General features: G+C 46.5%; 1 protein-coding gene and 1 long non-coding RNA gene across 2 annotated transcripts in view; both read right to left on the bottom strand.

Annotated features, from left to right (window-relative positions):
* The window catches only part of LOC129383634 (uncharacterized), a 274295-nt gene that overhangs the window by 5491 nt on the left and 243901 nt on the right, over positions 1–24903 (bottom strand). The gene's annotated exons all lie outside the window — the stretch shown is intronic.
* Positions 9332–22813, bottom strand: LOC129383635 (uncharacterized). Its single transcript, XR_008611493.2, has 3 exons — positions 22335–22813; positions 10534–10639; positions 9332–9690 (listed from the first exon to the last, which is right to left on the bottom strand). It is a non-coding gene; the product is annotated as an uncharacterized lncRNA (long non-coding RNA).

The following is a 24903-nucleotide window of genomic DNA, read 5'->3' as shown; positions in this document are numbered from 1 at the left end:
AAGGCGTCGTCGCGTCATGTCAGGCGATGACGTCATCAGAATACTCTATCAATGCCTCTACGGTTCAGAAGCTCATCACCAAAACCAACAACGCTATTGGGCTCATCAGAAGAATTGCCAATAGACACAGGGGCCTCAAGGAACATAATCTCATCAAACTCATACACGCGTTCGTCACCTGTCACTTCACATACGTTGCGGCAATGCTCAATTGGACACGATCCGAAAGAGACAGACTGAATGCCCAAATCAGAAAGGTCACCAAGCAAGCCCTCGGCATTCCAACCAGCACCAGCAACGAGAAGCTGGGGCACCTGGGCATGCACAACACCCTGGAAGAAATTGCCGAAGCCCAGCAGCGCGCCCAGATTGCTAGGCTTTCGATGACGCCTCCGGGGCGCACGATCCTAGAGAAGCTAGGCTTTGCACAAGGACATATAGAAAAAGACTTTGCGGACCTCCCACGGGACATACGCGCCAGGATCACGGTCCGCCCTATACCCAGAAACGTACACCCCGAAAACAACAGGGGCAGACGACAAGTGAGAGGACAATTCCTTGTTAACCAAGCCTTGGCGAACCGTGAACGCTCAGCTTTTGTGGACGCGGCGGCATACACGGGAAACAAAGCTTTCGCAGTGGCGGTTGTGGACGGCCGCGGATCCACAAGATATGCAGCCACGGCAATTGCAAGGAAGCCTGAACAGGCCGAACAGGTTGCGATCGCTGTTGCGCTCACCGACGACAATCTTTCCCATATCTACAGCGACTCCATAGTCGCTATCAGAGCTTTCCAAAAGGGCACGGTCTGCGCACAGGCTCTCAAAATTGTTTCAAAGAAAGAGATTAAGAAACACTTCATATACTGGTTCCCGGCACACTTAGGACCAAAGCTCGGCAACGTCCCCAACCTTAACGAGGCGGCACACGAGGCTGCGCGCGCGCTTACAGACCGCGCGGCTTCACCCGACCACTCGGAGAATAAGGACGCGCCCACTGCATACAATGAAATCACTAAACACTACTACCTACAACGCAGACAATATAGCACGCCACACCGCACGCTCACTCGAGCTCAAGCGGTTACACTCAGAATGCTACAAACAGACACATACCCCACTCAAAACAGATTACACCATTACATGCCTGACCTCTACGACAAGTCTTATTGCACCAATTGCAATACATCCTTTAACGTTTATCATTTACTCTGGCCGTGCTCGCAAGCTCACGTAAACTACGAACAGGACAAGCGCAAGTTTGATGAAGCAATCCGGAGCGAAGAACTCGCTCCATAACTCTGGGCCGTCCAGCAGGTCCACGACGCCGCCAGGAAACTCAACCTCCCGGTTCCGTCGTGGGAGACGCCCACTCCATGAGAGCCCAAAGCTCTCGTGGCCTGCAGGACCTGAATAAAGTTGATTTCCTTCCTTCCTTCAGGCAATATCGTCACGTGACGATGCTGTTATTTTCGCGTATTTTAAATAAAATTCAAAGCTTTCATGTCCGCAGCCTGTGTCACGTAGTACGAATTTTTTTACGGAAAGTTGAAGAAATTTATTCAGCTCCATAGCGCACTTGCACTTGGTGGAGGGCCTAGGAGAATGGATGTGCGCTGCACTTCCGATAACGTGCGTGCGCACGTGACGTACGTGTGCGCACAATTTACCTGTCATTGATGCGTGGGCGCTGTGCCCGTTGGAGCTGTCGCACAGTGAGTACTGTGACCGTAATCGAAATTAGGTCAAACGCTGCATAAAAAAGTGGCTGCGGTTCAATGCGGCTTGAACTTAGTTAAATAAGCATGGTTAGACATGGTTCTTCAGTGCTTCTTACCAGTGAGCTGTATCGGCAGGGGGCTCAGACTCAGCGTGACGCCTGAGGCGAAAAGTTGACGCGCTGACAACGGCGCGTACTTCAAGGCGAAAATGAGCGACCAAGCGCAGCCGAAGCATCTATTGAGGTGCGTTTATATTGCCGCGTTATCGGCGCGTGGGCAAGTGTCGCTCAAGAGCGGGTGCGTCGGGATGCGCTTTGGCAACGTCCGGTTACGTTGGTTGGACAGGGGTTTCGAGTATCGGTCGAACTGTGTGACGTAACGTGTACGCCTGCTCACATTACGTCGGACTAGGCCCTTTGAAACCCTCGCATAATCACCTGGTACAGAGCAGCGAGACTCGAGCGAGCGCAGCTGCGACCCTCAATGTCGCCTCCGAGGGCTCCGTGGTCCTCATACCGCAGACATTTAGCAAGGCTTGAGCTAATGCTGGTCATAAAGGTCTGCGGTATGTAAAAAATAATTAAAGTGTTGGTTTTCATGCGCTATAGCTGTTGTGTGCCTTCAGATCACAACTGCACTTCGACAGCATCTGCTTTGACCAACTCAATTCCATGTCAGAAAAGATGACTATTTCACTGAAGATTGACTATGCTGCATTCCAATGGAACCAAACGATCTCATAACACAAAAGTTATTTGAAATAAGTTATGCTATGCTGATGAGGTTTGGGCGTGCATATCAGGGTTGTTGGCCTACATAATCTAGCAATACTGGGCATGCCAATTTGACAAGGGTCTTAAATTAAGTTTTCAGCTCAACTATTATGATGTCCTTATATTGTCTCTACAGGAAGAGTGCACAACACAAATCTTGTACCTTCCTGTAAGGTCGAACCCATGACCCCAGCAGCACAATGCTTCTCGGACATTTCTCTACATTTAGCACAAAATGAGTCGACACTAGAAGCTTTTCTACTGCCACTTCTCAGGGAAGATAGAGCATCACCCTCAGATTCCTAGTGGCGCCTCTCACCACACGTCAAATATGCATCAAGACAAAAAGGAAATACCAATGTTGTGGTGCAGAGAGGTGCTAACATGCTCGGGTTTCAATGACCTATCAATGGCATGGCTTACTCATTAACTGCGGCATGCATCATTTGCTTGTGACCTACCACACAATGATGTCACCAGATCATGGAACCCCACTGCTTTGGCACATGTTTAAATGTTTGTGTTAAGGATGTATTTGTTGCGCATAGAAGGGGCTTCAACTTTCACAGTGTAATAAACTGATTGACAGCTACACAAGCATAAGGAAAAGTTGTGCCGGGACTGCTTAAACTCTGCAGTGCTTAAATGAGCTTGACCAATTCTTGCCATTTTACACATTTCCGATGACTGCAGGTCATCATTACAGTATACCAGCTTTTTTTTACTTTTCAGACGTGCTTTGTTTGCCCTGGCAACGTCCGGTTACGTTGGTTGGACAGGGCATTATTCTACCATGTTGGTAGAATAATTCAGAACTTTAGTAAAATGGGGTTGTTCGACGTAGATGTGCACAAGCAGCATGTCATTGTAAATGAGAGCCAGTAGCAGCACCATTTTAAGGTACTGTGCGGCACCATTCAAAGTGCAATTATTGTGCCCTTCTCCACTCTCGCTGGCAAAACCTGCCGGTCAAGCACTGTAATGGGGCTTTCCAGGTACGTGGCGCTCTTCGCCAAATGGCGTTCGAGGTGGCTATCTATTTTGCCTACAGGACGATAAGTCCCTCGCCAGGAGTGCATCAAACTTGCGGAAATAGCTGTCAATTGTGCTAGTGGACTTCTAGAGATTTGTACTTTTGCCCTCAGGTCAGCAGAACACAACAACGCTGTAGCAAGCAATGCGGTGAAAGCTGTTTCAGGGCTCTACCAAGGCATAGCCGGCACAGCATGCACATACTATGCACACGCATGAGGTTTTAGCAGCAATATTTACAGTAAATTGTATTTGTGCAATTTCACTGTTTTTTAACACTACCAGGTTTTAAAATCCATGAGAAGAGGTCAGCCTCTTTCATTTCATTTGTTTATACACACAAAGTGTGTGTGCGTGGAAAGGGTTAAGGCTCCTTTGTCAAGCCAAAATGCTACCTCGCATGATAAAGTGAAGCCTTGTGCATTTCAGTCTGTAGTCGCACAATGCACTTTCAAAAGCGCAGTCAGAAGAGCGAGCACAGGAAAACACACAAGCAATAGTTCAGCAATTTATTTGAAACAAATACAGCTTTGTTTTACAGAGCGACCACATTCCAAAAAAGCAACCACATGCCATGCGGATAATACAGCCAACTTACGTTAATTAGAGAGCTGTTAACATGTCCTGCCTTTATATGGGCAAATTTTTGAAGTCTCAATGTGTGCCCGTACTTTCTAACTTATCGTTTTAATTTGAACTATGGATGACTTGAACAAATGCTAAATTTAGCACTATTGCCACACTTATACAAGAAAACTACAGATTAAAACGGCAACTCTCTGTTGAACAGAAAAGGGTGTACAATAAACTTCCATTAACCCGACCTTGGTTCTTTTAATTTTTCAGTTAATTCGATCCTGGCCGAAGGCTCTGGCTGCCGCCCGAGCATTTCTATGGGCCTAAACATTCATTATTTCGATCATAAATTGGCATTGCCGGATAACACGAACTTGACCAAACACAAATAACGACCACTTTTAGTGACAGCAAGTGTCTCAGCAGAGCTTACGGGTCAGCGAATGCGTTAGACAAATGCCATGCCCTGTCTGAAACGCTTATTTTTAACCCACCTGAGGAAGATCTTCAAGCAATACCGGTAGCTGACAATGTCCGGTTGTGGTATGTATCCTATTCTCAAGGGCACTTCTTGCTTTCGAAGGAAATTGAGCCGAAAATTGCCTATCTGTGGAATCGATTGCGAAACTAAAACCGTGGTTGCGGCATTCATATGCTTTACTGCATATGACAATATCATGGCTGTAATACGGCGAAGCTGATTTTGGAAGATCAGCTGCCATTCTAAACAATCAGGTATACGTCAGGTTTCTACATAGGCTCGCAGTTTTTGGTCATTCCTACTATAGTTTTGTACTTTGTACAAATAGAAAGTTGGAGAGCGTTCATTTCGGACGTGTGCTACTCAAGCATATAATGCTAAAGAATCAATGGTGTTTCGGCAGGTTTTCGCATCTTAATTCAACCCTTCGGTCTATGAGGGTAGAATTAACGGAAGTGGACTGTAGGAATCACATGATGAAGCTCCAGCAAAGATACCTATGGTGCAACACTACTTGTAGTCTTGCTCAGGTAGTGAGAAAGCATATAAAAAGTTGTTCACAGAAACTCCACAGATATTCTGTTGCAGAGGCAAACTTCCATCTTATTCACTCTTTAAAGTGTTGCTAAATCACTATTTGCTTAGCGTCCTATGCCCAAAGAAGTTGTTGCCAAAAATAAAATACGATTCACATGTTTTTCACCATCCAACCAGTGCTTACTGCAAATTATTGTTTTCTGTAATCTCACCTGTATGTTAGCACTGTACGCTAAGACTGAGCTAGATGATAAGTGTGCTAAAATTGGGAACGCTCGACGTTTATATGTGTTTTTTAGACATAAAAAGCTGTATGCTTAAAAGTGAACCGCATTTGCACAATGCTTGCAAAAACAGTAGCTTACATTGTCTTTCGCAATCGCTGATACAGCTACTGCCCATCTACTTACCTGTGAGCAGGAAGCTTTGGATCTGTTCACTGCTACCTTTTTAACAAGGAATACAGTTACAAAAAGAGGGCAGGAACTGTTCTGTAGCATGTACACTTACTCTCAATTCACATGCTCGTATCATGCCTAGCTGCTATGGTTTTAAACAAAACATCACAGAAAAAATTCGAGTATCTTCACATGACTGAGAAAAGGTACCTGTTGACCTGAATTTCTATGAACTTGCCAGGAACCAGGTAAAGAACAGGCCAACATTAAGATCTTATCATTAAGAACTTATCAATAATCTCATCATTAAGAACTTATCAATAATACCAAAGAGTCATGCAACATGGCATTTATCTTGCGTTGTATTACCACAGACATGGCTCCACACAATAGTTTTGTTTGTAAACACATGTGAATGCATGTGCTTGTTGTATAGGAGAGCTAAAGTAAGAGTTAGTAAGCAACGTCAAATACGTGCAATCTGTTTGGCTTACAAAACAAAAGAAATTGGTCTCTAATTAGTGGTAGTTTTCTTTTGTGCGTAACAACTTGACTTTTCAAAAGTTCCTCATTCTACAAAGCTTTATATACTGAAATATAGAAATATGTGGACGCATTTGAGGTATCACCTGGCACAGTGAACTACCACTGGCAGCCTCTCTCAATCTTGCCATTCCTGGCACTCTCCAATATACAGCATGTCTTACTTCTTTAGTGGTGAAGTGCTCTACAGCTGCAGGAAACCGAGGAATAAGGGTAGATTGCGCAATATATGCCACGTCAAGGTTTTTAACTTAGTTCCTCCTCCATACAAGGGTCAGCACTATGCCACTAGAACACTGTTGTGCTGCAGTCATCATAATATTAATTACTCATCGTATGCACAAGCTATACAGCTAGTTATGCAAAATTGTAAACTGCACGAAGAAGACAGGACGTGAATTGAAACAGACGCAGACAAAAAATGGAGACTTTCAACTGGTTTTATTTCGTGAAGGCAGGGAATTGATAAGGTAGTTCAAAATTGCAAAACAAGAAGCAATCTTAAAGAATTCGTGTACGAGGCAGCGACAACAAATAGCAAGGCCATGTTTGCATTGAGAGTGCAGGAGAGTCATAATGGGCCCTTCTAAGAATTTTATTTCTTTCCTTGAGAACCTCCTTTTGCAGTGCAAGAGCTGCTACAGCAAAAGCTGCTTGCCTTATTTGAAACAGACTAGCTTTCTTTTGAGGGCAAGATCAAAAACAGGAAGAGAAGCCATCAAGGCATTCCACATTGCTAAAAGCGGTGACAGCTGCGTTAGCTCACCATTATCCCTATCAAAGAAAGAACTAGAATTCTTAGATGGGCACATTTGGACTCTACTGTGCACTTAATGCACACGTGGCCTTGATACTGTTGCCGCTGCCTCGTGCACGATTTCTTTGCGACTGTTCCTTGTTTTACTGCTTTGAATAACCTTATAAGTTATCTGTCATCATCAAACGAAACCAGTCGAAATTCTGCACTTTGTGTTCGTCTGTGTTTCTCGTCACGTGCTGCCTTCGTTGCGCAGTTTAAAATATTGCTGAATGTATGAACTGAATAGCCCAAAAACATGCTTTACTTCAGTGTACAGCTGGGATTCTTGGTGAAGGTAGACAGAATATTTTAACTACTAACATAATGTCCAACTAATCTACTAATACTAATCTACAACTTGCAACCACGGAGAGTACATCGTACTACGTTCTGAACATTGTTGTCATGTAGCAGGATTCCTGTCTAATGCACTGGCCTCCAGCACCACATGCCTGAGAAATTAAAAAAAATATATGTTGATCCCAAACACTGTTGAGATTTATTTCACAGGAAGCATTTTGCAGGTAAATAGCTATGTAGCATTGGTTTGCGTTCTGTCAGACATTGCAGTGTTGACCAATGTGTTGGTGTATGGCGAGTGATAACATGTATGAGAAGCTTTGTGAGGAGAGTACGAAGGCAAAGGCATGGTTTCTTTGCCTCTTTCCTGCCACTTTGTGGTGGCTGATGTTTTGCCGAGTGGAACACCTGGCTTATGCGGTATGCGCAAATGGGCATCTGCCTATTCTTGGCCCATCTTCTAGAATGGGTATGTGTCGCTGCGACACGGAGTATACAATCCTTATATCCTTACAATCCTTAGATTAGTGTCACAGGTCTCTGTACACACATCTGTTGTCAACGTTCTCCACTGAACAAGCACATATCACCTTCATCCTCACTGCACAGACAACAGCCACAGGCGATGAGGTGGCTTCCCTACATAACATGCTTGTGATATCTGCTACTTCTAGCTCACCAAGGTCAATGCGCTTTCCATCATTTCCATTGCAACTATTCATTAGATATGCATGTTTCATTGATTGCGATCAAACGCTTTACGTTGATTTTAACGTGTACGTTGGATCTACACGATTCATTTTTCTGCTCCAGTGAAGAAACATTATAGCATAAATGTAGTACAGTGTACAGTGCCCATGTTGTACTAGCTGCTACAGTGAGGGGACTTAAAAATTTGAGCGAATCCCAAAGGTGCATTTTAACAAAGCACCTGCTACAAAGGAAGAATGGGAGAGACAAACATGCTCTCACTTTGATAAGCAACTTGTATATGCGCACATGCTCCGACAGATATTATGCACCGTAATACACGTGCCACTATCCCGTACACAATACACGTGCCACTACCCATACACCCAGCTATGAATTGGCGAGCGATAAGTACGTGCACGACAGTGGCCAAGTGGTTAGAGAGTTGGGTTGTTATGCTGGGAGACAGCTTCAGGCTCATTGTCATACATTGTTGTTTTCAGTGCAGAATACCGAAACTAGCCGGGACGTAAGGTTCATTACTGCAAAGTGCTTATGAAGAAAGGATCCTTTACATTAAATATGCCCAATACTAGCACATGCAAGTATGCATATCCACATACCTGTAATGTTTTCAGGTGCAGCACATTGCAACCGAAATGGCTTTTCCAGAAGGTTGAAGTGCATAACGGTAAAGAGCATTGCTTGCATAACAGTAAAGAGCAGTGCAACAACGGCGCTTTTCCACATAACCAAGCTGCATTGCAGTGCAGCACATTGCAACAGCTGTGACTTCCACGCAAAGCTAATACGCATAATGCTGCAGCACAATGGAGTATGTTTTAATAGACAACGTAGAGGCTGCTTGTAAGCACTTCAACGATTTTATGAGCAGCTAAAAAGGAGAATGTCGCGACCACAATTTTTTTTTCACTTTTCAGACGGCCAAATGCCCATTTCTACATTATACTACGGCTACTAGGTAGCTTTTTATTCTCAACACCTCTTAAACAGTACGACGTTTTTGTAACCACAGTATATTAGAGAAAATACGAACAATTAGTATTATACAACTCAATAAGTGTTGCTTCTAGTATCCCTGAAAATCATGCCAAGAAGCTTGGAGAAGTGTCTCCTACTGAGTGCTCATAAAAAGCCTTACAAAAGGGTGGGCACAAAATGCTCAAACTTCAGTCATAGGATGCGTTCTCAGTCATCCACAAAATAGAAGTCGTGACCTTGAAAAAGCCTACGTAAGATTCAGCTTGCATTTGTGAAGTGGCTTGAGAAGTTCACTAATAGATGTGAAATCATTTTAATGTACATGAAGTTATGCTTGCGCATAGCACACCTGGAGCTGTGTAGCATACTTGTGATAAAAACAGTTCTCCAAGAGAAAGGCACTCCTTTTTGTGCAACTTCCATGACTGTCTATTAGGTCTCATATACAGTCACGAGAGCCTGAAAAAGGTCTCAGACTATCAATTTCCTTCAAATATCGACCTCAAGTTTAGCATTGAGCAAATTTGGTCACAAGGAACAGTTATTCCTACTCACACATGCCTATTTGTTTTTTTTTTTATTTAGTTTCAGGTACACCTAAATTATTGACATCATGGCAGCCATCACATAATATGGTAGCATCAATTTTTGTATTATTCATTGAAGCATTGAAAACTAAAAGCTTGCAGCAGAGTGAAAGGCCAGGAGGACAAGGAAAAGAGGCGAGGCATCACGTTTTCACATTGGTGGGTTGTAGTTATAACAGAAATTGGCAAGCACAAATTTAGCGACAAGGCCACTGGACACAGGAAGCGCAGATTTAGTTGAAACACAGCAGCCTGCAAGCAAGAGACGGAACAACAATTATTTGTAATGCTTCGTCTGCATCACTGTATTATATACCATCGGTGATCAAGAACATGCCCGAGGCGAAGCATATGCTACGCCTCATTTTGCATTGCCTGTGCACTTATGTTACTAAAACCATTTGTGAAAAAATATAGTTACAATAATTCAGAAATGAGCACCATGTGTGTCCTAAAGCATCACACAACATAGCCACAAGAACATTCACTCATCGTCAAACATAACCTGAACATCTATAGTGTCTTAACTTTGGAAGGAAGATACACTGAGCTAACACATTTAAGGCAACCTAATGAGAAATCTCGATCAGCTGAAAAGAAGAAGCGAAAACGCACTTAATGCGCACGTTGCAGGGTTTCAATACCCAAGGTATCATTTGTGCTATGCGTTATTTGATACATCGAAAATGTCACTTAAATATGCGAAGCATGAGGTACCTATAGTCGTGTTTTTTCTATGCTCGAGCGAGTTCTCAGTTGTGGAATGCTTAGCAAACTAATTACTAATTAATTTCTATGTAGTGACAAAGTCAATACGCCAACAAAGGATGTAAAAGAAGATGGTTGTTGGTGCTCGTGCTCACTCTGCTCGGCCATTTCCGGAATCTGTATTCCTGGCATTAATCATGCCTAGAGCTAAATTCGTGCTCAGTGGGGGTGCTCGTTGTACTTTTCAACATGGAACTTTGTATGAGGACGATATCTCCAGCCTTGGCTATGCCTGATGACAAGGGACAGCAAGATGCTACCTCACCCCAGATGCCACCCCTCATGCCGCGTCAAGGCACCGAGACTGCACTCTACTCAGCGGCTCACCTGCGATACATTAGTGGTGCAGGTCGAGGCATCTTTCCTTTATGCCTCTCTCACTTTCTGTATTCAGCGGCGCTGACAACCATGGTGAGGAGTACTGGCTTTTCCCCTATGCACAAGACATGACACATCAGCAGAATAAGAACAATGAAATGCCCCGCACAGGTTCATGGCACTAAACTGGAGACACTGCCTGTTGTATGCAAAAGAGAATGAAGAAGAACGAGCTTCACGTTACTTGAGAATGAAGAAGAACGAGCAAACGTCACTTCAGCACCGACCTACAACTGGTTTCCTGGGCACAACATTGAAGCTGCGATTGAGTTAAAGCCGAACACTACATGGAATACAAAGCACAATACATCAACATAGAGAACCCAAAACAATTGCACGCACAACGCCTCACCGAAGTAGACACAACACCTGCTTTATGTTGCATCTGAGCTGAAATGGGTGAATCGCAAACTCTGTGTCACTCTGAAAGCATTAGCTGCTAAGAGAGGACAAGTGAGATTAATCTTGTTCCACCATCAGGTATGTCACTAATAATTATTAAGGCTACCTGGCCATATGTACGAAGAAACCCGGAGATAGATCATGATAATGTTTTGCATTAAGAGACCACGAAGCTGAACCTAGGTCTTCTGCCTTGTGCTTGCGATGCTACAGTGGCGGCTGCCCCAATGTCCATATTGTCACGTGGTAGTGACGGTGAAAACAGCAGCAATACATTGGAACACAAAATTAGCTTTTATTGGGCGAACCTGTGCCCACAAAAACAAGCTACACTTATAGCACAACGATAGCGGCGAACACGGTCGGCGATCGTCGGAAATATGATCAGCGGGTCAAGCGCGTCGGCTTTTATACAGCAGTCGTCGAATGTTCCAGACTAATCGTTCGGACCCGCGTGCCTTCCACAAAGTTATACACCATTCGCGTCACGCGATGAAATCAGATAACACAAGACTCGGCGACAACAGACAGCCGGATAGAAGCATCGATAACATTGAGAAACTTCGGATACATGCAGGCGCATCCCGCGCTGTGCGATTACATTTGTTAGGCGGCGAAACGTGGTCGCCCGGTAAAGATAAGTACACGCGTCAATATTCTTGGGTAGTTGCGCCTGTGTGCCAAGCATAGTCCTCGGAGTGCCAGACAGCAGTACTCAGTGATGATGGCAGATGTGAAGTATCCTTTAAAACAACCACATTACATGGCACATGATCTTAGAAGGAGGCGATTCGTCCATAAACTCATTTCCTACCATGAGGCACCAAGGCAGCCAAAGAGACATTTGTATCTTACGAGCTTGAAAAGTCAATGAAATCGCACGGTTCGTTTTTTTTTTTTGTTTGTTTAGAGAAGCATGTGATGGCCTCTTCGGCCTCTGCTTCACATAGACAGCACATCCAGACTGACCCACCTGGAGGCAATGGGGAGTCGCCTTTTTCTGTCCTCCTCTCCAATCTTCGTCTTTCTCTCCCACTTTTTCATCTTTCCTGTCTTCTGTTCATTTAACTTCCTATTTTCTGGGCGGCAAGGGTTGACCTTGTGTAATATATCCAGTCTTGGGTATATATATATATATATATATATATATATATATATATATATATATATATATATATATATATATATATATATATATATATATATATAACGTGTACTGGAGAAGAACGAGCAGCAGGCACTGCTTCGAGAAAGACAGCGACAGTGAGTGGTTGGAAGCCTTGTGTCTGTGTTGCCGAAGTTCTGTGTTCTCTCGCTATGTGCTCTGCTATCTGTGCGTTTAATCAATTGAACTATAACGCCTCTTGACATTTGGTGGACGTGCTGGGCCTTTCACAAACCTGGAACTCCGCAGCCGGACGCTCCCTACCGTTTCTGCCATGCCTCAGGACGCCGCACAGCCCGATCCTCCTCTGGCATCGCCTGTCGTCTGCCCCGGTGCTCTACGCCAACGAGATCCTCCGGTCTTCAGCGGCAACGACGACCATGACATGGAGGACTGGCTCTCGTCATACGATCGCGTGAGTGCGCATAACAAGTGGGATGACAAAGCTAAACTGACTAACGTCATCTATCTTTCTGGAGTCGCTAATCTCTGGTTCTGGAACCATGAATCCAACCTTTCCACCTGGACAGCAATTACTCATTGTTTGAAACAAATCTTCGGTCGCCCTGCTGTTCGCAAGCTTCGCGCAGAACAACGCTTGTGTGGTCGCGCTCAGCAAAAGGGTGAAAACTTCACCAGCTACGCTAAAGACGTAGTTGACTTTTGCCGGCGCATTATACCCGCCATGCCCGCCTCTGAAAAGATCAAGAATGTCATCAAGGGCATAGAGGATGACGCCTTCCAAATGCTCTTGGCGAAAAATCCTCAAACGATTGATGAGGCCATTACACTGAGCCAGAGCTACGATGAGCTCCGCAAACAACGCCTTACCACGCGCCGAGCTGCCGCGCCGGACGACATGGTTCCAGTGCTGCTCCCGCCCACTCTTTGTTCGTCGACCAACTCAAGCAATTCGTTTGCTAAGAAGTCGCGCGCCAACTGTCACTGCTGCCTGCTACCCAGTAGTCTGAATCCTCTTTCTCCCCGGAACTGCGACGCGTCATCCATGAACAAGTCAGCGACGCACTACTTCTCGCTAATCATCCACGTTCACCGACGGTTCCGCTCACTAACGCTGCCATCGTCCGCAGGCCAAGGCCTCCGCCTGAAGTTGCGCATTACACGCCCATAAGCGGCTTCTACGCCTCGCCTTCTGCAGCTGCGAACTACTTGCCCAGTTGCGGCTTCTGCGCGGCTTCACAGCCCCTTCGCCCAGCTCCGAACTGTGCACCGCTACCTAGGCCCCCTGTTGATAATCCGTGGCGTACCCAAGACAATCGGCCAATTTGCTTCGCGTGTGGCTTTGCTGGCCACGTGGCACGGTTCTGCCGCCGGCGAGGTTGGTATCCCTCCGATACTGCGAGACCTCAAGGGAATGCTCCTGACTCCCAGTCCCGCTATTCACCACCAGTTCCGCACTTCGCTCCTTCATCTCCTATTCCCCAAAGCTTCAACACTCGTCGGTCTCCATCTCCCCGTCGACATTCCCTGTCCCCCAACTTCCAGCGCCCTCCAGCTGTGGAGGAAAACAAAAAGGCTCAGTTCCGAAGGCAAGAACAGCGATCTCTTCGAACTGCTCAAGCCCTCATTTATTCCCTAAAAACGTCATTCAAGCTTTTGCGGAAGCTATCGCCGTTCACGCGCTTGTCGACATGGGTGCCGCAGTGTCCGTGATTGCCGACCAGCTTCGCCGTACGCTCCAAAAAGTCGCGACGCCGTTTTCTGCCATTTCGCTACGCACAGCAAGCGCTGAACCAATTGAGGCCTTAGGAACATGTACCATCCCTGTCGCCATACAAGACAGTTTATACCACATTGAATGCCATCATTCTAGGATAGGACTTCCTCTCATCTCATGACGCAGTCATTGATTGTTCCCTGTAAAGAACGGCCTGCTGAGGTGCCGACAAAGTTTTGCAAGCCAGGTGCGACAGCGGCGTCGGCATTTTCTAGAAAGCCACCGTCATCCTCTAGCCATACGGCGCCACTAAATCTACTGTGTGCGGAGGACAATACGCCGCGTCAGCGACTCTCCGTCGTGGAATGGCCGAGATGAGCTCGACGAACCAGGCTTTGTTACTGAACCCGCCACCGCTGACCTTGTCTGCCATGAGCGGGGGAGTTCCCGAGGGAACGTATTTGGCGGCACCGTCCCCCGCACCTTTCAAGACGTAAGCCCCGAGTTCTGCGAAGCCCGTCTCACCTCGGTGGTGGTAGCGAAACCAACGCGTACGTGTTTGTGTGAGCGCTCCTCCTCCAAAAAGGTGGGTCAATGATACTGACATTGGACGCTATGAATTGACGGTGAACTGCCGTTTTCCTTCACCTAGGTATCTGGGGAGGACGGAGTGTTTATAAGCAGCTGTTTGCCGGCTGCTAAGGTGTGCTCGTGAGCAGTGTGCTCTGTGATCGTGCTCGTGAACTGTGTGCTCGTGCTGGACAAGCTGTGTGTTTGGAGCTTCGTACTCACATGCTGTATGCTTCGTTTTGTGTGCTCCATTTGGGAGCCACGCTAGACTGTCGAATGTATCTCTTCGTTTAATGTAAATATCTGTAAATAAATCCTGCTCGCCTAGTCCTGTCCCCCCAAGTTCCTCCCTACGACCCACAACCCCTACAGCACGTGCAGAACTTGCGCTGACTCCATTTTGCGGCAGTCTTTCGGAAAATTTTCCTCCACCCTCTGCTGGGGTGTTCATCGCCACCGCCACTAATATCCCTCCTTTCTCTTACGCCCTTGTACCCGTTTACTGTGCTGCTTTCTACAATTCCACATTTCTTTTCACGCCATCTTGACTTGCTGCACGCCGTCATCCCTTCTTGCTTCCCTTTGCCCTTCCATTTCGCCAGGGCTCCAGCGCACTTTGCGTTTCGAATCCTTTTTCATCAAGCTCACATCATGGCGAGTGCCTCGATTTCGCAGATGAATTCGACACGAGCTCTGTCTACGATGTGCCTGATGACTGGACTACTCTTCACGTTGACGCCATGACTCTCCCTGTCTCTGCGCTTCCGCCTGCATGTGACCAACTGTTTACTCCGCCTATTGATCCCAACCTCATTCCGAGTCAGCGCACGCAGATCGTCGACCTCCTTTACCAATTTCGAACTTCTTTCGACCTCAAAAAACAATGTTTAGGACGTAACTCCACGGTCGTTCATCACATGGACACCGGCAGCCACGCGCCTCTACGTCAACGTCCATACCATGTGTCCGCGACGGAGCACCGTGTCATCGATGAGCACGTAGTAGACATGCTCCGACGCTGCGTGATACAGCCATCACACAGTTCTTAGGCTTCTCCAGTAGTGCTGGTCAAAAAGAAAGATGGGACAATTCGTTTTTGTGTCGACTATCGCTGACTCAAACAAGATAACCCGGAAAGATGTATATCCTCTTCCCCGTATCGACGATGCCTCCACGGCGCTGAATTCTTTTCGTCCTCAGACTTACGATCCGGTTATTGGCAGATCCCCGTGCCTGATGCAGACCGTCCGAAAATGGCATTTGTTAAGCTTGACGGCTTATAGGTATTCACCGTGAAGCCCTTTGGCCTCTGTAATGCCCCTGCAACTTTTGAAAGGATGATGGATAACATCCTCCGGGACCTCAACTGGCAGACATGCCTTTGCTATCTCGATGACATTGTCATCTTTTCCCCGGACTTTTCTTGTCACCTGTTCCGGTCCAAACGCGTGCTCACTTGCCTTGCCGATGCTGGATTCCAGCTCAACTTCAAGAAGTGTCGCTTCACCGCCCGGTAGCTAGTCATTCATGGCCACGTTGTTTTGAAAGATGGCGTGCTCCCAGAACTCCAAGCTGTTGCCGAATTTCCACGACCAAAGACCACAAAAGAACTCTGCAGCTTCATCGGATTATGTTCCTATTTTCGACGTTTCACCCGCAACTTCACCACCATAATAGCACCTTTGACGCAGCTTCTCGTGCGTAACCATGGCCTCTTGGCGTGGCCGCCAGTTTGCGATGCCGCATTCCTGACGCTGCGCCGTCTTCTAACCTCATCCCCCATACTTCGACCTTTTGACCCAAGCGCACCGACAGAAATACACACGGATGCCAGTGGCATCGGCATTGTCGCTGTTTTTGCATAACGAAAGACTGGCTTCGCTGAATGCGTTGTTGCAGCGCACTCACGAAAGCGGAAGCAAACTATTCTACTGCAGAAAAAGAATGCCTGGCTATCATTTGGCCCATAACTAAGTTTCGTCCTTACCTCTACGGCCGCCCGTTCGACTTCATCACGGACCACAATGAACTCAGCTGGCTGTCGTCCGTGAAAGATCGTTCAGGTCGCCTCGCTCGATGGGCGCTTCGCCTCCAAGAGTATGATATTCGAGTGCTGTACCGCGCAGGCCGTAAACATTCGGACGCGGATGCCTTGTCTCGCTCCCCAGTATCAGGCCAGCCCAATTATCAGAAAGTATGAATATGCGAGTCCTCCCTCACCGCCACAAATATGCTTTAGGAGCAGCAGAAGGGTCCATGGATGGTTGCTATGCTGGCTTTTCTGTCAGAACCATCAGCGCCTTCTACTGGCCGTGCATTGCGTCGCCAAGCACACCACTTCGCTCTTCGTGACGAGCCCCTGTACCACCCTAACTATCTCTCGGACGGGCGCAAATGGTTACTCGTGATTCCTCGGCATCTGCGTTCTGATATATGTGCAGCGTTTCACGATGACCCGCGATGAGCACATGCAGGAGTACTAAAAACATACGCGCACCTGCAAATTTGTTATTACTGGCACGAGATGTACCGATTGGTCCGCCCATGTGTCTGCTCCTGCCTCGCTTGGCAACGCCGCAAAAATACCCCTCACGCCTTAGCTGCTCCACTGCAACCATTGCCTTGTGCAGCACGGGCATTTGACAGGGTCGGAGTTGATCTTTATGGGCCCTTTCCGAGTACTTCAGATGGCAACCGCTGTGTGATAGTGACGATAGACCATCTCACGCGTCACGCGGAAACATCACCTCTACCCAGTGTATCTTCGCGGCATGTGGCCGGGTTCCTTCTGCCATGGAGCCCCAAGAGAGTTGCTGCGCGACAGAGGCCGCGTCTTTCTGTCTGATGTTATAGAAACCCTGATGAAGGAATGCAACGTAATTCACCGTGCTACTACTGCATACCACCCGCAAATTAATGACATGACTCAGCGCTTTAACCGCACTCATGGCGATATGTTAGCCATGTACGTCGCATCGGACCAAACCGGCTTGGACCGAATTCTACCCTTCGTGACCTACGCTTATAATACCACCACACAGGATTTTCCACACCACTACACCGTCACACCACTACAGGATGTTCCCCGTTCTTTCTTCTTTAGGGACGCGAGCCCTCCTGCACAATGGACACCATGCTTCCGTATCGCTCTGACACAACAGAGGCTGCTACCCTGTCTGAAGCTACTGCAGACGCGGAAGTGTGCCGAAAGCTCGCCCGCACATTTACTTCGGAAGATCAGCAGCGACAGAAGCACCTTCGGGATATTCCCTCTTCTCCGGCACCCTATGCCCCTGACTCACTAGTCTGGCTTTGGGTTCCCGCTACCAGCCCTGGACTTTCACCCAAGCTTGTTTCCAAGTACCAGGGTCCCTACCGTGTCGTCAGTGAAACGTCTCCTGTGAACTATTTGGTAGAACCCCTTGAGCCGGCTTCCGATAAGCGCCGCCGAGGGCGCGAAATCATGCACGTTCAGCGGCTCAAGCCGTACTTTGATCCACCTGTGCTATCTTGCCCGTAGGTTGCCAAAACGGCTCCTCTACTCCGGGGAGGTAATTGTACTAGAGAAGAACGAGCAGCAGGCACTGCTTCGAGAAAGACGGCGACGAGTGGTTGGAAGCCTTCCGCCTGTGTTGCCGAAGCTCTGTGTCGTCTCGCTACGTGATCTGCTATCTGAGCGTTTAATCAATTGAACTATAACGCCTCATGACAAAGTTATAGTGGGAACGTACCGCTGGCGAACGCAGAATAGAATTTTTCTAATCCTGTGACGTCCCCATGTTGGGCTCCGAGGTGGGCTGCGGACATTCCTGCCGAATACAGTAATGCTGCATATGGCAGCTAGTTTTCCCCCACTCCCTTATCGTTCCGAGAAGAGGGGGCGCACCGATGAAACGTTCAACTTTCTGATGAAATCAAAAGAAGTATTTCCTAAGTATCACGTAATACATACTCAACATGAAACCAAGACACTCCGTACAATAACCCCATTTGTTTCGCAAAATGTCTCACAGAAGCAATTGGATCTGGTTACAAAGTAACTAAGATGGGAAGCGGCGACATTCTTCTGGAAGTGCGTGACAAGCATCAGTACAGCAAACTGAGAAAACTTGTTGCGTTTGGTGACATTCCTGTCTGTAGGCCTCCACCGATGAATGATCACGGTGCATGGTGCCATTTCTGATGACGACCTCCTTATACTGAGTGAAAGCGAGCTGTTGGATGGATGGCGAGACCAAAACGGCGTAAAGGTACAATGAATTAAGTTAAGGCGCGATGACAAGGATGACAAGGGGGGCAGCGCCACATCCTCCGGCGGCCGCGTGAGTCACACGGAGTGTGAGGGCGGTTACGCCATCAGCCCCTCTGGCAGGAGCAGTCACTGCTGTTCTGGCCCCTGCACGAAGAGCCAGCGGACCTCCGGGCCTGCCGGTCACAGGGCCACTGCTCGTGCAGACAGGCCCGAAAAACCCCAGAGTGGGCGGCATCCAGCGGCTCTGGAGATGTAATGGATGTAACAAACACTACTCCGGCGTCTCAGACGCCGAAGGAACGGCTTAGCTCCGTGGAGCGCGCCAACAAAAAAGAAAAATCCCGTATCACGGAGCCTGGAAAGTCTCGTGACACACACCACAAAACACTTCCAATGTGGCCAGACAGATAATGCATTGGAACGTGAGAGGTGTAATACACATTCTTGATGACATTAAGGAACTCCTTCACAAGTTTATTCCAAGGCTGCTGTGTTTGCAAGGGACACACCTCAATCCTTCAAACACTAATTTTTTCAGACAATATGCTATTTACCACAACGATCGGAGTGACGCTTTCGCCTCGTCAGGTGGTGTTGCTGTAATAGTTGATAAGGGCATCGTCTGCCAGCATTTACGTCCGCAAACGCCCCTTTAGGCAGCCGGAATCACAGCCGTGCTGTTTAATAAGCTTGTTACAGTTAGCTCTTTGTACATCCCTCCCAGCCATCAGCTTTTCGGAACAGAGTTCCAAAGCTTTATCGCAGAACTCCCCGAAACTTACATTGTAGTAGACGATTTAAATGCACATAACAGCCTCTGGGGAGATTCTCGTTGTGATAGGAGAGGGCGCTTATTAGAAAACTTCCTTTTACCCACAAGTGCATGCTTACTAAACAAGAAAGAACCCACATTCTACAGCGTGGCAAACAAAACGTTCTCATCTATAGATTTAAGTATAACATCAAGTACACTCGTGCCATACCTGGAGGAGAATGCGATCAAAAATCCATATGGGAGTGACCATTTCCCAATTGTCTTAAAAGTAACAAAGACTATAGTCTTCTCCACATCTGCCCTGTCGGAATGTCGACTGTGCTGACTGGAAACGACACAGAGAGCTGACACATTTGACGTGGGATTACATCTGTGCTCTTTCAATCTATGATGCAACGTCATATTTGACAGCATATATAACTGATGCTGCATCAATATGTATCCCTGAAATGAATGGATCGCCCTCTAAACAACATACTCCTTGGTGGAATGAGCTGTGTAAGGAAGCCCACAAAAAACAAAATAAGGCATGGAATCGCCCTCGCGACTGTCGAACTACAGATAACTTCATCAGCTTCAGGAAAATAAAGTCCGAAGTTAGAAGAACGCGCCACCATGCCCAAAGTTAAAGCTGGCAAAAATACACTTATTGACCAAGCTGATTTTCTAGGGGTACATATTGAAAATATTCCTAGTTCATCCACTACTCAGATATATTTCTAAGATACGGCAACAAGTGGAGCGACTGCCTCTGGATCGGAAAAGAAATAGTTATCAACTTAACAACCATCCATATAACATGGCAAAATTTCAGGCTGCGCTAAATGGCTGTAACAAGTCCACTCCAGAAGTGACAGAATATTGTACAAAATGATCAAACACCTTCACCCTGAAACCCACAAAACACTATTGTCACTTTTTGACTATGTTCTCTGCCGGCTGCATTACATCCGCCTGGAAGGAAGCAATAATTATTCCAATAATAAAAGACGGCAAGGACCCAACTTCGTTCAACAGCTATCGGCCTATAGCCTTGACAAGTTGCCTATTTAAACTGTTTGAGAAAATAGTTAACCAGCGTCACCTTCATTTTCGTGAAAGTAACAAACTCTGAGATATCCTACAATGTGGTTTCAGGGAAGGTAGATCCACAACTGATCCCCTTGTCCGCATCGAGACGCATATTCGCGATGCCTTTGTGCATAAGCAGTTCTTTTTGTCAGTATTTATTGACATGGAGAAGGCTTATGACACCACGTGGCGTTCCGGAATTCTCAGTCACCTGGCTCAAATGGGAGTGCGAGGCAATTTGTTGAATCTCATCCAAAGTTATTCGTCTAACCGCACGTTCTACGTCAGAGTTGGTAATGTGCTATCTCGTCTATTTACACAGGAAATTGGTGTACCACAAGGTGGTGTGCTTAGCTGCACTCTATTCGTTGTAAAAATGAACTCGCTTTTGCTATCATACCACGTACAATGTTTCATTCTCTGTATATGGATGGCATACAAATAGGTTTTCAACCATCCAGTATTTCCATCTGTGAGCGACTTGTACAGCTTGGGCTAAAGAATTTGTCAAAGTGGGCTGACGAGAATGGGTTGAAACTAAACCCGCAAGAAAGCACGTGTGTTCTCTTCTCGAACAAGAGAGGTATATTACCTGATCCCGCTATTTACCGTAATCGACAACAGCTCCCCGTGAGCCATCAACTTAAATTTTTGGGCATGATTTTAGACTCTAAATTAACATTTATGCCACACTTGCAATATCTGAAGGGGAAGTGCATGAAGACAATGAATCTTCTGAAGCTCTTTTTCCCGCAAATCCTGGGGAAGTTAGCGAAGGTGCCTGTTGAGCTTGTATAATAGTCTCATAAGGTCACGCCTTGACTATTGTGTTATAGTATGTAGCCCTGCTACGCCTGGTGCCTTGAAGATGGTAGATTCGATTCACCACTTGGGTGCTTTCAGGCCTAGTGCTGTTGAGAGCCTGTACGTTGAATCCAACGAATGGTCTCTACATCTACAAAGAACATATTTAACTTTCTCTTACGCCCTAAAAGTTCAATAAGATATTCAGCATCCATGTCCTTTTACAACTTGCGACTGACCCACTGCCAGGTTATTCTTTAACCGCCCAGCCACCAGGCCTCCTCTCTGTCCCTCCGATTGGAAGCACTGTCAGAAGAAACAGACGTCCCTCTTTTGGAGAATATCCTATGGACTCCTACTCGGCTTCCACCGCCTTGGGAGTGGCAAACTATCCAATTTGACGTCTCTTTCTTGGAAATATTGAAACGAGCACCTGAGGCTCACATACAATCACATTTTCTTGAACTTAAAGAGAAGTACTCCTGTCCTGAATTCTACATACATGCTTCGAAGACTCCTGCTCGTGTTGCTTACGCAGCTCTCGGGCCCTCATATTCAACATCTGGGGCACTAAATCCACACACAAGAATCTTTACAGCGGAAGCATACGCTATATTTTCGGCTATAAAACAAATAAGGCTCACAAATGTCGCTAAGGCTGTTTTTTCACAGACTCATTAAGTGTCATGGGAGCACTAATAAGTTTACGAGAACATAACAATTCCATTTTGCATGCTCCGCATATGTGCAACCAAGCGATTGTCTTATGCTGGGTAACGTAGCTGCTGACAAAAATGCTACGTCAGTGAGTTTTTGCAACACAGATGGTAATGTCCCCATGCCTGCCACAGACCTAAAGTATTTTCTACATTGTAAACTGATGAGTCATTGGCAAGGACAGCTCGATACACCAATATTGAATAAGCTACACATGGTAAAACCAAAACTAGGGAACTGGATAAGTGAGAAAACAGCACGGTACAAGTAAACACTTATTTGCCGATAATGAATAGGACGCACATACGGTACTCACTCTGACCTCTTGACTGGGGGCGATCCTCCAACTTGTAGTAAGCGCAGCAACAGTCTGACAGTTCTCCATGTTCTTATTCAGTGCCCTGGAATAGAAACAGAGAGAAGTATTTCCCTTCTGCATAGAGTGAAAATATACCTCTTCACCCTGAACTTTTTCTTAGAAATGAACCGCTTTTTAACCTGAGCTTTTAACTGAAGCAGATACTCTGAAAATCACTTGGACAGGTAATTTTTAGCGCACGACTAACAACCCTTCTACTCAAGGGCACTCTTGAAGCTCTAGTGTCACTATTATGTTTGGTTTTGTCTTGTTGCATCATGTCTTAGCGAAACCCATTTGCCATCGCCCATGTCCCTAACTAAGCAGTTTCATCATTTTAGTACCAATATATTTTGCGCCATTTACAGCGACAGTTTTTAGGCCCTTTTAAGCCATATCACATCTACCATGATGTGATATCCACTGTCTAGCTGGTCCTTGCGCCTTAAACACCACATATCATCATCATGGCAGCAGACAACGAAGCAACTGTGGCTGTATCGAAAAATGGGTTAGAGCTGACGACAATCACTGGCAGCTAACAATACAATTCTTTCTCTACAATTTATTATCTCGAGACATCTGGCAGGAAATCTTCTGGATTCTTCTACTATGTCTTTTGCAACTGAAATTTTAAATGTGGGTAATACATGGTGGCAACTTGAACATTTCAATGGCTAAGCATCTCCATACCTTAAATTTGTAGGCAAGATTTGCCACCTTTCTAGAACAATAATTCTCTGGTGTCATACATCACTCAAACCACTACTAATTAAATCCACCTTTAGACGAGCAGCACCTGCATTAGAAGCAGCAGCATACCCTTTCAGCAAATGGATATACATACCAGGTTCAGACTGAGAGAACCAACAGCAACCAGTACTTGCGTCCATTTGTCTTCAACAAGGCAGAGACAGGCCAGGTCTTGATAAACACAACAAATATAATATGCAGGCAGACGAAATAAGCAGAAACTGTAAAGACCGCAGCACACTGATACAACCCAAACAAATGTGCACACATGCAGCGATCTGGGCCGAGGTCAATTCAAAACGTCGCTGGCACAATTAGAAGCAAATGCTCCTCATGTAACAAGAAAACAATGTTTTAGTGCACGGAGTTGGTTGATCTTGAAAAAACAGCAGAGACAACAATTAAAGTAGACACACTACTTGTGTCATCTGCCTTCTTGCTGTTTTTACAGTGTCGATCGCAGTCGCAAAGCTACGCACATGGTCTAAGAACGAAAGCAATGGACGTGTATAGAAAGCTTGGTTAGCCGACTCGTACAGTCATATATGTTTAATTTTGAAAGTGACGTTAAAGCGACAGCAGCAGAAGTGGGTTCGTTTACCAGCTCGCTCCCAACGTACACATGTATGATTTAACTCCACGGCTCACAAAGGAGCTGCTAAGAAGCTCTAGCTGAAGGAAATACGCTTTGGTTAACTCACTGCAACGAATGAAAGCCTCTGACGCCCCTACGCGGTCAGTGCAAGCAGTGAGAAAGCTAAGAAATGCAGCCATGTATTCCATGGGTAAATAAGAGCTGCATAGCCTAGTCGTCCTATAGAGATGCAGAAAAAAGGCCTACGCGCGAGATCAATAAAAATATCACAGGATGACATCCACACTAGTTGAGTGCATGCATTGCTGGTGCGTGGAAGGTGCCGCCGTTCTTTCTACATCGGTGCAACGCGTAGAAACTACGGTAGTAATTGTTGAAGGGCCGAACGAATCAATTATCTTTCGAATAATGCGAGACCTGCCACAACCGTTTCGTGTTCCTTCAAATTTCGAAATCACATCGACCACTCGAATGCCAACCAGTTTTTACAAGTGTCAGCAAGAGAACGGGTAATCGCATGGCACTTACCTTTGCTCCAAGTGCGTTGCGGTAGCACCGGCATCTGGGCAACAAATGTCATCAAGCCCTGCCCCCCCCCCTCCCACGGCAGTGTCCACTACCTTACGGCTACTAAACATTCACCAAAAACAATTAGTGAGCCGCATAATGCATATGGTGCGCACGCGAACGAGACGCGAGCCATGCCGTCCGAGTTCGAGAGTAGTTATTTAAAAAAAAAAAAAAAGAAACACAATGTGAGAACATTGTGCAAAATTTTTCTCCTTAGGTGAGAGAACGGGAGTTCTCTCACCTAACGCATGCTCCTCGATCATGGATCCTTCGGGGGCGATGTTCAGATAGCTGCGACGCCTCTACGAATCGGATCGCGCGACGTGACGCGCAGCGCTGTTGCAGTCACTGTCGCTGCTACCGACCACTCCGCCGTCCCTCTCCCGCTGGCGCAGCACGCTGGTTCTTTATTCCATGGCGGCACTAACGAGACGTTAATTAGACGGATCGCCAGCAGTTTGGGCGCAGGCGCGAGTAAGAGCGGGCGTAAAAAAGAAAATCTGGAGGCTTCCGCTCCTTGAATAGATGACTCTGCCTAGGCACCACCGGAGGCGGTTTCTTAGCTGCTGTTGTATGCGCTTGTCCCCCTGGCTGCCCGCGCGGTGAGGC

Source organism: Dermacentor andersoni, chromosome 8, assembly GCF_023375885.2.
Source record: "Dermacentor andersoni chromosome 8, qqDerAnde1_hic_scaffold, whole genome shotgun sequence".
In the NCBI taxonomy this organism is placed as follows: Eukaryota; Metazoa; Arthropoda; class Arachnida; order Ixodida; family Ixodidae; genus Dermacentor; species Dermacentor andersoni.
The sequence above is the reverse complement of the archived record's forward strand: the minus strand, read 5'-3'. Positions and strand labels throughout refer to the sequence as shown.